General features: G+C 40.6%; 1 pseudogene; it reads left to right on the top strand.

Moving 5' to 3' along the window:
* Positions 1-11,235, top strand: LOC115202755 (myosin heavy chain, fast skeletal muscle-like; annotated as a pseudogene).
* Positions 11,236-15,585: the final 4,350 nt, after the last annotated feature.

The following is a 15,585-nucleotide window of genomic DNA, read 5'->3' as shown; positions in this document are numbered from 1 at the left end:
ATGAGCGGGGATGGAGAAATGTCCATCTTCGGGCCAGCTTCCCAGTACCTGAGGAAGTCAGAGAAGGAGAGGATCGAGGCTCAGTCTACGCCCTTTGACGCCAAAACAGCCTGTTACGTCAGTGATGACAAAGAGCTCCATGTGAAGAGGCTCGTCCAGAACAAAGACCCTGGATGACAGAGTAGGTCCACGGTGGAACCAATGTTGTAGCAGTCAGTGGCAACATGGGCTCATTTCCATTCAATGTGCCAGATTGGAGGCTTGCCTTCAGCAGCTTTCAGAACCCTGCTGTATTTTGCAAGTCTTTCCAATGAACCCTCCCAAGTTTGATAAAATGGAGGACATGGTTATGATGACCCACCTCAATGAGCCCTCTGTGCTGTATGACCTCAAAGAGCGTTGCGTAGCATGGATGATCTATGCAAGTCTTTTACACTGATACACATTTTTTTTAAATTGATAATCTCATTGTTAAATGTATCTAACAAGGGCATATATGTTTATTTTGTATTGACAGACCTACTCTGGGCTGTTCTGTGTGACTGTGAACCCCTATACGTGGCTCCCGGTCTATAACCCAGAGGTGGTGAGCGCCTACAGAGGGAAGAAGAGGATGGAGGTCCCACCTCACATCTTCGCCGTCTCTGATAATGCCTATCAGCTCATGCTAACGGGTATGTCACCCACTGCTTTAAATGTCTTTTCATTACATATTGTGATTTTGAACATCCAACTTATTGTGCTTATTTTTCTTTAAATCGGGAACATCAGTCTATCCTAATCACGTGAGTATCATGTGTTTTTCTTTTTTTAATTGATGCAGCTATAGTAGTTGCCAATTAAGTATATTCGAATTACACAATAATCAGATATTTTTCTTCAACAGTGGAGAATCCGGTGCAGGCAAGACTGTAAACACCAAACGTGTCATCCAGTACTTTGCGACAATCGCAGTGTCTGCGGACCAGAAAAAATAACCAGTCAGCAAGATGAAGGTAAGTTTATACCTTTTGTAGTGCAGTGGCTTTGACCGGTGCTGTACAGAAATGGGCTTTGACCGGTGCTGTACAGAAATGGGCTTTGACCGGTGCTGTACAGAAATGGGCTTTGACCGGTGCTGTACAGAAATGGACTTTGACCGGTGCTGTGCAGGAATGGGCTTTGACCAGTGCTGTACAGAAATGGGCTTTGACTGGTGCTGTACAGGCATGGGCTTTGACTGGTGATGTACAGGAATGGATGTCAGATACATTTCCTTTCTTGTGGCAGGGAACCCTGGAGGATCAAATCATCCAGGCCAATCCTCTGCTGGAGGCTTTTGGGAATGCCAAGACAGTGAGGAACGACAACTCCTCTCACTTTGTGAGTGAAACCAGAATCCAACAGAATATTTTTTTTACACAGAAGCGTAGCAATAAGAGCTGAACAATGTTAAACTTACAGTAAAACATTTTTATTTTCTCAAAAAGGGCAAATTCATTAGAATACACTTTGGTACAACGGGTAAACTGGCCTCAGCAGATATTGAAGTGTGTAAGTACAACATTTGTTTTGTTGCTAAAATGCATTTCCTGACTTTATCCATATAATGTATGAGTGATGTTGAATTAATTCTGCTTTGTTACTGAAAGATCTGCTGGAAAAATCTCGAGTGACATTTCAATTGGGTGCTGAGAGGAGCTACCATATATTCTACCAGCTTACTTGCAACAAGAAGCCAGAGCTTATTGGTATGTAGAATCTTGACATACTGCAGTATCTCTTTTTACTAAGCCTCTCTCTCTCTCTCACACACACACACACACACACACACACACACACACACACACACACACACACACACACACACACACACACACACACACACACACACACACATTAGCAAATAATATGGGACCCCCATCATATGTGACCCCCATCAAGTGTGACCCCCATCATACGGGACCCCCATCATACGGGACCCCATCATACGGAACCCCCATCATACGGAACCCCCATCATACGTTAGCATGTCTTGTCATCAGGTGAATCATAACTCCAAACACATTTTTGCTAAGAGCAGCTTTTATATACAGTATATATATTTCCACACTACAAGGTTTGAATAATACTGTGAAATTGTGAAACTTATGATAATGTCCTTTTAGTGTAAAAATGTCAGCCTGTTTTGGTGGTATAGAGTTTTGGCCATCCATGGCAACATCACTCCATGGTGACATCATTTATTCATTAATAAACCAATAAGAAAGAGAGTTCCAAACCTCTCTGCCAATAACAGCAAATTTTCCATTTTCCCCTCCCCACTCAGACCTCTCCCAGACAGTCCTAGCAAAATTCTTGCTTGAGAAATTGCTCTTTGCAAAGAAGCTATTTTTGTTTCTTTTTGACCATTTTAATTGAAAACAAATAACAGTAAGGTACTTAATTGTTACATAGAAATGATTTGATATTGAGATAAAAATGCACTGGTACACTGTTTGTGGGTGCTTTTTCAAAGTCTACGTATGTCAGATACTCCAGTTAGTGTAACTGGCTCCGGTGAGTGTAATTTGCTCAATATTAGGAGTTGAGAAATAAAGTTAGAATGAAGATATTGTCCTCTTTTCTACTGTAGGTACTGTATGTCATTCTAAACTTGTCTATTCTGTTGCTGCTAGCGATACTCATAAAAACATGGGAAAAATGTACTTAAAAACAAAATAAAAAATTGGGGACCCCAGTCTAATTGAATTTCCCCCTTTCAGATATGCTTCTCATCACCACCAACCCCTATGACTTTGCCTTTATAAGTCAAGGAGAAATCACTGTGAAGGGCATAGACGATGCAGAGGAATTGATAGCTACTGATGTGAGTTGAGTTAAGGGGATCAAATATGCATGGTTTCTTTTCAGATAGCTTTCATTTGATGTCCCTCTTTTATGGCACATTGATTTCCTGGGTTTTACTGCTGATGAAAAAGTGGGCATCTACAAGCTGACTGGAGCCATAATGCATCATGGGAACATGAAGTTCAAGCAGAAGCAGCGTGAGGAACAGGCAGAACCTGATGGCACCGAGGCTGAGGGGGAACACTCTAAAAACCCTTCATCACACGATTGTGTATGTCATAACTGAATCAAATACAATTAATCAGGTAGTCATCAATCTTTGTCATAGAGAACAGGTATTAACAAAACAAAAGTTGTAATGTCATAAATTGACGGTTGTCTGCTTTGTTTGTAAAGTATTGTTGTGTTCTCTATACAGAAGCTGATAAAGCAGCATACCTGATGGCTTGAACTCTGCTGACCTGCTCAAAAATCTCTGCTATCCCAGAGTAAAGGTTGGGAATGAGTATGTCACCAAAGGACAAAGCGTTCAGCAAGTAAGGCAATAAAACATGGACAATATGTGTCTTTAGACTAAGAAATGGTCAACTAAGAGGATATTTTCTATACATTACAGGTGTACAACTCCATTGGAGCCCTTGCCAAATCAGTCTATGAGAAGGTGTTCTTTTGGATGGTCTTAAGGATCAACCAACAACTGGATACAAAGCAGTCCAGACAACATTTCATTGGTGTTCTGGATATTGCTGGATTTGAGATCTTTGAAGTATGGTTCCAACATATTGATATCTTTCATTACTAATGTTTTGTGAAATGAAACAAGCATACATTGATCCTCAGGCATTAATTTGCATGATACGTTCATATTCCCTCAGTACAACACACTGGAACAGCTCTGCATCTCCACTAATGAGAAACTGCATCAGTTTTTCAATCACCACATGTTTGTGTTGGAACAAGAGGAATACAAGAAGGAAGGAATAGACTGGGAGTTCATTGACTTTGGTATGGACTTGGCTGCCTGCATTGAAGTTATTGAGAAGGTATTGTCAAAAACCATATACATTGATTTAATCATGTTGAATGCCCTGCATTTGACTAGTTATTCTCAGTAATTAATAATCTCTTGTCCACCAGCCAATGGGCATGTTCTCCATCCTTGAAGAGGAGTGTATGTTCCCTAAGTCAACAGACACTTCTTTCAAGAACAAACTCTACGACCAGCATCTTGGAAAGAACCAAGCTTTCCAAAAGCCAAAGATTGTCAAAGGCAAACCTGAGGCCCACTTCTCCCTGGTGCACTATGCTGGTACTGTGGACTACAGTATCACTGGCTGGCTAGAGAAGAACAAGGACCCGTTGAATGAGTGTGTTCTGCAGCTGTACCAGAAGTCATCTGTGTATGCTTTATGCAACCTTCTCTGCAACAGACGGTAACCATGCATTTTTTGTTTAAATTACCTGATCAAATTAGATCAACTGACCATGAAGACCATCTTAATTCATCTCACATAGCTAAAATAACAGGCCATGCAGTATTGATAATTATTTCAACATTGTTTCTTCAGAGCCTGCGGCAGGTGGTGCGGCCAAGAAAGTTGCTGAGAAGAAGGGAGCATCGTTCCAAACAGTTTCCGCTCTGTTCAGAGTAAGGTGTTGATCAACGTGCAGTGCTGCATAGACAAAATAAGACATCATTCTCTCCCCACATGAGCTATTGTATATAGTCTATATACCTACACTTCCTGATACATTTTTACGTTACATATTTTCAGGAGAACCTTGGCAAGCTCATGACAAACTTGAGAACAACCCATCCTCACTTTGTGCGGTGTTTGATTCTAAATGAGACCAAAACACCAGGTACTCAGGATAATCTGCTCAATTTCAACTCCATTGAACTTTACTGCCTTGAGATACTGCTAAATGTAATTTTATGCTTTCATCATAGGTGCAATGGAAAACCAATTGGTTATCCACCAGCTGCGCTGCAATGGTGTGTTGGAGGGTATCAGAATCTGCAGGAAGGGATTCCCAAGCAGAATCCTTTATGGGGACTTCAAGCAGAGGTAAATTGGGGGACACATGTTAATGTAACGGAGTTAAGAATGTGCCTTAAACTCACTCCACAGCTGGCTTGAAATGTCGCCAATGGAGCTATTCAATTGGTACCTTTTGTATAGCTCAAATGGTTGGTAAGTTGTCAAGGAGGGACGGCTGTGTATTTGTAAGCAGAGGATCACTGGTTCGAGATCGGTATGGGGACAGGGACAGTGGAGGAAGCTAAACTGTTAGCAGCACACTGACATCGGTTTGTATGTGTATTTGGTATGCGGTTTGTAGTGTATTTAGTACTAATGCTTGGTCCCATGTGTTTCAGGTACAGGATCCTGAATGCCAGTGCTATCCCAGAGGGACAGTTCATGGACAACAAGAAGGCTGCGGAGAAACTGCTAGGCTCCATTGATGTGGATCATACGCAGTACAAGTTCGGCCACACCAAGGTGTACTTTTCACACTGCATACAACATTCACACTGTAATAGTAATGCACAAACCCTATATTGATAGTAAACCAAACTCCTCTTTTTCAGGTGTTTTTTAAAGCTGGTCTCCTGGGTGCTCTGGAGGAGATGAGAGATGAGCGCCTAGCCCATGTTGTGACATCCACTCAGGCACTGTGTCGAGGAAATGTTGTCAGACTGGAGTACCAGAACATGATAGCCGATAGATAACATGATAGATATCGAAACACGGGTATTTTGCAATATCAACACTGTGAACTCTGGGATATCATTTAAGTCAATTTTGAATGAAAACGAACAGAATAATCTTGACTTTATATTTTTACAATTTTTTTTTTTTACTTTGATAGGGAGTCCATTTACACCATACAATATAATTTCCGCTCATTCATGAATGTAAAACACTGGCCATGGATGAAACTATATTTCAAACTCAAGCCTCTTCTGAAGAGTGCAGAACCGGAAAAAGAGAAGGCCCAAATAAAGGTGGACTTCACTAAGAGCAAGGAGGATCTGGACAAATCAGAAAGCAGGAGAAAGGAGCTTGAGGAGAAGATGGTCTCCATTGTCCAAGAGAAGAATGACCTTCTCCTTCAAGTTCAGGGTGTAAGTACTCCCAAAATAGTTGAATAAATAGTGAAATACATCTGCAACTAACATTATAACACTTTAGTAGTTGTTATTACATCAACAAAATGTTATTATTTCTGGCTAATTAGGAATCAGATCATCTGCTGGATGCTGAAGAGAGATGTGAGGGCCTGATCAAAAACAAGATCCAGATGGAACAAAAACTTAAGGAGGTAACAGAAACACTAGAGGATGAGGAGGATGGGAATGCTGAGCTGACTGCAAAGAAGAGGAAGCTGGAGGATGAGTGCTCTGAGCTCAAGATAGACATGGATGACTTAGAACTCACCTTAGCCAAAGTGGAGGAGGAGAAACATGCCATAGAGAACAAGGTAATCCACCTACTCCTATTAGGCGTTCTCAGGGTTTAAACCATTTAAACAGTTTCACAACAACACTTCATTATTATTTCAGGTGAAAAATCTTACGGAAGAGATCATGTCCCAAGGTGAGAATGACGCTAAACTGACCAAAGAGAAGAAAACCCCCCAAGAGGCCCACCAACAAACACTGGATGACCTGCAATCAGAGGAGGACAAAGTCAACACTTTGAACAAAGCCAAATCCAAGCTGGAACAGCAAATTGATGATGTGAGTTAGTTTATTAAATGAACATGAGTGTGATGATGTGTGAAATGTAAAATAAGGTACATGTACAGTACTCAGTATTTTATTTGTATGAATGTAGCTTGAAGGTTCCCTGGAACAAGAGAAGAAGGTTCGTATGGACCTCGAGAGAGCCAAGAGAAAGCTGGAGGGTGACCTGAAGCTGTCTCAGGAGACCTTAATGGACCTGGAGAATGAGAAGCAGAAGCTGAATGAGAAGCTCAAGAAGTATGATTACTTTTACCCCCAAACACATGCACAAAACAGGATTAAACCTTTAACATAAAACTACACCAATATTGTATGAACCTCACAGTACTTTGACATTGTCTAATGTTGCATTGAACAGGAAAGACTTTGAGGTGTCACAGCTGCTGGGTAAGGTTGAGGAGGAACAGTCTCTTTCTGCACAACTTCAGAAGAAAATCAAAGAGCTTCAGGTGAAGAAAATCTTCCTGTATTTGTCTAATGGGTTAATTAACTTGAGGATCTGTTATCTGTTATGGATAAATGCACTATGGGTGTGCTAGGCAAACTGAACATTGTTTGTCAACCTGTAGGGTCGTATTGAGGAACTTTAGGAGGAAACTGAGGCTGATCGTGCTGTTTGGGCCAAGCTAGAGAAGCAGAGGGCTGATCTCTCCAGGAAACTTGAGGAGATCAGTGAGAGACTTGACGAGGCTGGTGGAGCCACTGCTACTCAGGTTGAGATGAACAAGAAGCGCGAGGCTGAGTTTCAGAAGCTGCGTCGAGACCTGGAGGAGTCCTCTCTACAGCATGACGCTACCTCTTCTACTCTGCGTAAGAACATGCAGACAGTGTGGCAGAACTGGGAGAGCAGATTGACAATCTCCAAAGAGTTAAGCAAAATCTGGAAAAAGAGAAAAGTGAGCTAAAACTGGAGGTGGGTGACCTGTCAAGCAACATGGAGGCTATTGCTAAAGCAAAGGTAAGTTAACAAATATTTGTCAATGTTTGTTTTTGGTTTTGAAATATATATTGAAATAGCTACAGTTTTTTAATTTGTGAAATCTACAATTTTGCAGATCAATTTGGAAAAACTGTGCCGTTCTCTTGAAGATCATCTGAGTGAAGTGAAAACTAAAGAGGAAGGGCATCCGATTAATCAATGACCTTTCAAGCCAGAAGGCTCGACTCCAGACAGAAAATGGTGAAAGCTTCACGTCCAAATAGTCAAAGCCAATGTTCACATCTACATATTTCTGAACTTCTATTTTGATCATTTTCAGGGGAGATGTCGCGACAGCTTGAGGAGAAGGATTCTTTAATGTCACACCTAACTCGTGGCTAACAAGCCTATGTTCAACAAATTGAAGAGCTGAAAAGGCAGAATGAGGAGGATGTTAAGGTCAACATAATATATGCTCCTAAAATGTTATGTTTGTGAATAAAAAGCCCATGACATTTGCTTTCCATATTAGGCTAAGAATGCCCTGGCCCATGGTTTACAATCAACCCGCCATGACAGTGACCTGCTCCGGGAGCAGTATGAGGAGGAGCAGGAGTCCAAGGCTGAGCTGCAGCGGAGCATGTCCAAGGCCAACAGTGAGGTAGCTCTGTGGAGAACCAAGTATGAGACTGATGCCATCCAGCGCACTGTTGGATGGCATCAGCGCACTGATCTATTTTCTCCATGTTATCGCTTCAACCAAAGGGAAAGGTATTATGGAATTCCATGTTTCTCACTACAGGAAGAAGCTAGCCCTACGTCTTCAGGAAGCAGAGGAAGCTGTTGAGGCAACCAACTCCAAGTGCTCCTCATTGGAGAAGACCAAGCAGAGGCTGCAAGGGGAGGTGGAGTATCTGATGATGGACGTTGAGAGAGCCAACGCTGCTGCTGTCTCTTTGGACAAGAAGCAAAGAAATGTTGATAAGGTGCAAGATGGCATACCTACTATTTTAGAAATAAATGTTCAATGATGCTTTAACATATGTTTATTTATATGACAAATATAGCCTGTCTATAATAAGTAATATTTTGAAATTTGCAGATCTTGGCAGAGTGGAATCAGAAATTTGAGGAGAGTCAGGCAGAGCTGAAGGCATCGTTGAAAGAGGTTCGCTCCATGGGCACTGAGAACCTCCAAATGAAGAATGGCTATGAAGAATCTCTTGAACATCTCAAAACACTCAGACGCGAAAACCAAAACCTGCAACGTATGTCAAGGTTCTTTATTAAGTAAATGCTCTCATGCCACACCCAATCTTTAAGTATAGGAACTATTATGCTTGCTGAAAATATTGTTATTTTCTAGAGGAAATTATGGATCTTACTGAAAAGCTAGGGGAAACAGGAAAAACCATTCATGAGCTTGAAAAGTCAAAGAAACAGTCTGAACAGGAGAAGACAGAGGTTCAGACTGCCATGGAGGAGGCAGAGGTAATAGTAAAATGTGTAAAGATGGGTACCTCATATTTATCCTGATTCCCAACTACAATACCTTCCTGTCTATTCTGACTGTACGGTAACTCCCATTCAGGCATCTCTGGAGCACAAGGAATCTAAGCTCCTCCGTGTACAGCTGGAGTTGAACCAGGTGAAGTCTGAAGTGGACAGAAAGATTTATGAAAAGGATGAGGAGATTGACCAGCTGAAGAGAAACAGCCAGAGAGTTATTGATTCCATGCAGACCAATCTGGACTCTGAGGTCAGGAGCAGGAATGATGCCCTGCGAGTTAAGAAGAAGATGGAGGGCGACCTCAATGAGATAGAGATTCAGCTGAGCCATGCTAATAGACAGGCCAGTGAGTCACAGAAACAGCTGAGATATATACAAGTTCAGCTCAAGGTTAGCTGATGGAAACATACGTACTGTACATAGAATATACTGTTTGTCTTGCAGTTATAGGAGAGACTTCACCATTTCCTCTTACTTTGATCAATTCATTCCCCCATAGGAAGCACAACTCCACCTTGATGATGCTATTAGAGGACAGGAGGATATGAAGGAGCAGGTTGCCATGTCTGAGAGCAGGAACAACCTGTTGCAGGATGAAATTGAGGAGATGAGGGGTACTCTGGAGCATACTGAGAGAAGCCGTAAAACAGCTGAGCAAGAACTAGTGGGTGCTAGTGAGAGAGCGCAGCTATTGCACTCACAGGTACAGTACTCCACTTTCTTAATCACCTCTGCCCTAAAGCAACACCTAATTTAATCTAAAAATACAAAATGTCCCCATTGTAATTTGCTGAATTACATATTTTACAGAATACAAGCCTGATCAACAGTTTCAAGAAACTTGAGGCTGATCTCACCTCAATTCAGGGTGAGATGGAAGACAGCATTCAGGAGGCCAGAAATGCTGAGGAGAAGGCCAAAAAGGCTATCACTGATGTAAGTTTATATTCCTCCTTATTTACTGTCAGTGTCCCTTTTATGGTTATCAGTGTGCTAAACTGTTTTTATGGTTATCAATGTGCTAAACTGTTTTTATGGTTATCAATGTGCTAAACTGTTTTTATGGTTATCAATGTGCTAAACAGTTTTTATGGTTATCAATGTGCTAAACTGTTTTTATGGTTATCAATGTGCTAAACTGTTTTTATGGTTATCAATGTGCTAAACTGTTTTTATTGCATGTTCAGGCTGCCATGATGGCAGAGGAGCTGAAGAAGGAGCAGGACACGAGTGGCACCTGGAGAAGATGAAGAAGAACCTGGAGATCAGCGTCAAGGACCTGCAGCAGCATCTGGATGAGGCAGAGAATATTGCCATGAAGGATGGAAAGAAGCAACTCCAGAAACTGGAGACAAGGGTAGTGTTTGTATAGTTAATATTATAATAGAACCTTGACTACTATTGGAGATGCAGATGACAATGTTATGCTGGTATTGTGTGGTGGTAATAGCTGTTGGTTTCAATCAGGTGAGAGAGCTGGAGAATGACCTAGAGTCAGAGTAGAAACACATCTCAGATGCTGTCAAAGGCATATGCAAGTATGAGCGCAGAATCAAGGAGCTCACCTATCAGGTAAATATCAGCTGGATGGGAACACTGCATGCATTGATTTCCTCATCACCACAGTTCTTTGGTGCGTGACAATTCTAAGAACTCTTTTTTTTAAGTTTGAGGAAGATAAAAAGAACATCATTAGACTTCAAGAACTGGTGGACAAGTTACAGCTGAAGGTTAAAGCCTACAAGAGACGGGTGGAGGAGGCTGTGAGTACAACTCAATCCAGACCAGTTTACAAATGGTTTGGAACCTCCCTTAAAAATGTTGACACTTGATCCAATTTAATTTTATAGGAGGAGCAAGCCAATACCCACCTGACCAAGTTCAGGAAGGTGCAGCATGAGTTGAAGGAGGCTGAAGAGCGTGCTGACATTGCTGAGACCCAGGTCAACAAGATGCGGGTCAAGAGTCGTGACATGGGCAAGGTGAGTTGATGGGATAGCAAACTTACTGCATTGTCTTTTGTTCATACAATAAATCTGACTAACCAAACCTGATATACTGAAGTGGCATACAATATATTCCTTACTATTTCCTTATTTTACAGGGAAAAGTCAATGAAGAGTAGCAGATGGCTGGCATTCTGAAGAAAACGTGGGCAATGCCTGCAACATTAAGCAACATACTCTTAACCAACTTCCAAATACCTCATTTGTTTAGTCTAATGGATATTGATGAGAACTGTAAGAAAATGGTCAAGAGGTGAAATGTAGAAGTTGTAGAGGTATTATTTTACGTTTGCAGTAGTGGATGTATGTTGCCCTATAACAATAAACTTTCAACATGATTTGTGTTTATTGATTCATTGTCTGGATACACAAAAGTTAGCCTATGCTATTTGACAAAATCAGTAGTAAGAAAATATACAAAATAATAGCCTAGTATTTATTACTGCTCTATCCCATTTTGAATGGCGCAAAATCCACTCAACATTAGGGCCTACCTACACAAAACAGGTTCACAGTTGACAAACCTAGGTCTTGCATTCCATTTGCAGACAGTGGCTTACTGGGCATTCAGCTCAAAAAAACATGTCAAAATGTCCCTACAGAAACGTTTTTTCTTTCACATTCTGCACCCACTTTCACCCATAGCATTGCAGTATCCTGATGGAATTCCTATTGCTGCAAAATAAACTAAAAATAATCACTTAATAAATCCAACACTGATACAAATATGAATGATTTGGTTGACTCATAACTTGGCCTAGCATGATTACATAATGACTACCCACTGGGCACAAACTGGTTGTATAGTGACACAACGTATGTGACGTTGAATATATGTGGAAAACACATTGAATTTGAATACAACGTCAACTGTTTTGAGGGTGATATTTCAACCACATAGACCATGTCATCATGGTAACCAAATTTCAACAGACAAAAAATATGTTGAATTTGTACCTTTAAAACAATGTCAGATATCTATGTTATATCAGTCTGTCCCTGATGTTTTTCCTGGAGAGAAGTGGCTTCTTTGCTGACCTTCTTGACACCAGGCCATCTTCCAAAAGTCTTCGCCTCACTGTGCGTGCAGATGCAATTCCTGAGCAAGCTCTGGACTGGTGGTACCCCGATCCCGCAGCTGAATCAACTTTAGGAGACGGTCCTGGCGCTTGCTGGACTTTCTTTTGGCCGCCCTGAAGCCTTCTTCACAACAATTGAACCGCTTTCCTTGAAGTTCTTGATGATCCGGTAAATGGTTGATTTAGGTGCAAACTTACTGGCAGCAATATCCTTGCCTGTGAAGCCCTTTTTGTGCAAAGCAATGTTGACGGCACATGTTTCCTTGCAGGTAACCATGGTTGACAGAGGAAGAACAATGATTCCAAGCACCACCCTCCTTTTGAAGCTTCCAGTCTGTTATTCAAACTCAATCAGCATGACAGAGTGATCTCCAGCCTTGTCCTCATCAACACTCACACCTGTGTTAACGAGAGAATCACTGACATGATGTCAGCTGGTCCTTTTGTGGCAGGGCTGAAATGCAGTGGAAATGTTTTTGGGGGATTCAGTTCATTTGCATGGCAAAGAGGGACTTGCAATTAATTGCAATTCATCTGATCACTCTTCATAACATTCTGGAGTATATGCAAATTGCCATCATACAAATTGAGGCAGTAGACTTTGTGAAAATTAATATTTGTGTCATTCTAAAAACTTTTGGCCACGACTGTACATGTTTTACTATTTCTAGACAAACTGGAATTAAAGCCAGTGGTAGTCAGTGGTACAGATTGAACTATCCAAAATACAGAAGATACATCTCCTTCTGTCAGGCGTCTGCATACTTGTGCTGAAGTCAGGTGCAGGAGAGCAGGGAATTGTGAACAGGCGCACACTTTATTTCGGCAGGAGAGATATTCAGACGGATGCAGCTGCATCCAAAAAACCTCCAGCCAACAAGGCAAAGTGTAAAACGCGCAAAAAAAGTCACAACACATCAAATGTATACAAACAGGCTTCGTGAAATAACATGGGAAAAATGCACGCAAGCCTAGTGCGTACAAAAACACGTAACACACAAACAATCTCACACAAAAGACATGAGGGGGAACAGAGGAATAAATACATGTAGTGTGATTGGGGAATGAAAACCAGGTGTGCAGGGAACAAGACAAAACAAATGGATACATGAAAAATGGAGCGGCAATGGCTAGAAAGCCGGTGACGTCGACCGCCGAACGCCGCCCGAACAAGGAGAGGAGCCGACTTCGGCGGAAGTTGTGACACCTTCAAATGTTCCACTGGCTTTAATTCCAGTTTGTCTAGAAATAATAAAACATGTATATTTAGGATTTACGTCTCCATCTCAACCAAAAATCTAAGTTAAAGAATAGGACAAAATTAAATGAAACTTTATTTAAAGTGCATTTCCAGTTTGATTTGATTTACTCTTATTCCTTAACTTAGATTTTTGTTTGAGATGGAGCCGTGAATCCAACATAGCCTATCGATTATTAATTTGTAGACAAATTGTAATTAATATCTGACTAAGTCAGTGGAACAGATATCCAAGTAGAAGATACATCTCCTTCAAACGTTGATATTTGGTTGCATTGACAACCAAACACAATTCATTATCACTTTTGAAATACAAAAAATACCCTATTAACTTGTCAACAACTGAAGTTTATGATATGTTGTTGGATTCATGTCTCCAACTCGGCCAAAAATAAAAGTTAAAGAATGTGATTAAGCCAGTGGCTCAGATGGAACTATGCAAGCAGTAGATACATCTCCTTTCAATGTTAATATTTGGTCGTGTTGTCAACTAAACACAATTAAATATTACTTTTGTAATACTACAGTACATATCTTAAAGTTAAGCCTCTTTTACAAACTAATATAACATTCAACCTTAAAATGAGTAACACATCCATGGCCACATTGAGGTTACTGTAACTATAAATGTTTTGTTATGTAATCATACAGTATAAAGCGTGCATGTTCAAGATCTCGAATGGCATTGATCACTTGCACCATGTTCTTTTAATGTAATCTCAACTGCAATCGGTTCCGCTATTAGATGAATCACACAGTGATAACACATTAAGTTGTTGTGTAAATAAACAAAATATCTGACGTTGTATTCCCATTTTAACTTTGCTGTGCCTTTAAATGGTTGAAAGCGCAGTGATCGACAAATAAACCAAAAATCTGATTGTTTTTCTATTGGAATTTGTTTGTGCTTTTAGACAGTGGAAATCACAGTGATAACACATTGGAAACGTTTGGGTGTCCTTTTAAGTGGGTGACTATAGGTTGTAATCAATCAACGTCTCAACCAAATATTACCCAATTATCCACGTTGAAATGACGTAGTGTGCCTGGTAGGTAATATTCATAGGCCTATTTGGCAGATGAATTATCCAACCTGTTCTTCCATACTCTTTTAACCTCGATCTCATCCAGTTTGCACAAGCTCAGAGGCTTTTCTGCTCTCGCGCGTGACAGCTGTTCTGAAGCTTTTCTTTTTTTGCCTCTCCTGAAGCTTTGTTTCTATAGATAGATCATCTTTGACTCAACTCACCCACACAGGACAACACTCACAGACCTCAACTGGGAGAGACTGAGAAAGCAACAATTCCACGACATAAATAATGTGTCTGGTTGGCTGATGTAAGTTATATAAAATGCAGAATGAGAAGAGCAAGTGAGGCAATTTTCTATTGAAATCGTAACTTTCATTTAAACTTCGATCCTGCTGTTTCTGGGCCAGAGCTGTAGGCTAACATTTGTTTCGGACAGTCAGAAAACCAGGAAAATATAATCTACACAATATATTCCAATCATAATGTAAATGCGTCTGCGGTGTCAAGTTTTTTATTTTTTATTTTATTTTGTCTTCGGTGTCGTCTTTTTAAAAAATATATATTTTGTCTTCGGTGTCAAGTCTAATTTCAATTCAGCATGTGCAGAAAAGCGATTGACAAAACCATAAGATGTTTATTGGACAAACCATGTTATTGAATAGGAATGTGAAGACTACTTTTACATGGTGTGAATATTGGCAATAGGCCTACCTACACTGAATTTGATTAGAAAATGATGTGGTCGTCTTCAGTCTTGACCGTAAAACATGAGACATTATCTTCTATCTGGTGATATTGAACAGCACCAGATGAGACATTATCTTCTATCTAGTGATATTGAACAGCACCAGATGAGACATTATCTTCTATCTAGTGATATTGAACAGCACCAGATGAGACATTATCTTCTACCTGGTGATATTGAACAGCACCAGATGAGACATTATCTTCTACCTGGTGATATTGAACAGCACCAGATGAGACATTATCTTCTACCTGGTGATATTGAACAGCACCAGATGAGACATTATCTTCTATCTAGTGATATTGAACAGCACCAGATGAGACATTATCTTCTACCTGGTGATATTGAACAGCACCAGATGAGACATTATCTTCTACCTGGTGATATTGAACAGCACCAGATGAGACATTATCTTCTACCTGGTGATATTGAACAGCACCAGATGAGACATTATCTT

The sequence above is a fragment of the Salmo trutta genome, chromosome 1, assembly GCF_901001165.1.
Source record: "Salmo trutta chromosome 1, fSalTru1.1, whole genome shotgun sequence".
In the NCBI taxonomy this organism is placed as follows: domain Eukaryota; kingdom Metazoa; phylum Chordata; class Actinopteri; order Salmoniformes; family Salmonidae; genus Salmo; species Salmo trutta.
This window is presented reverse-complemented; position numbering and strand designations above follow the sequence as displayed.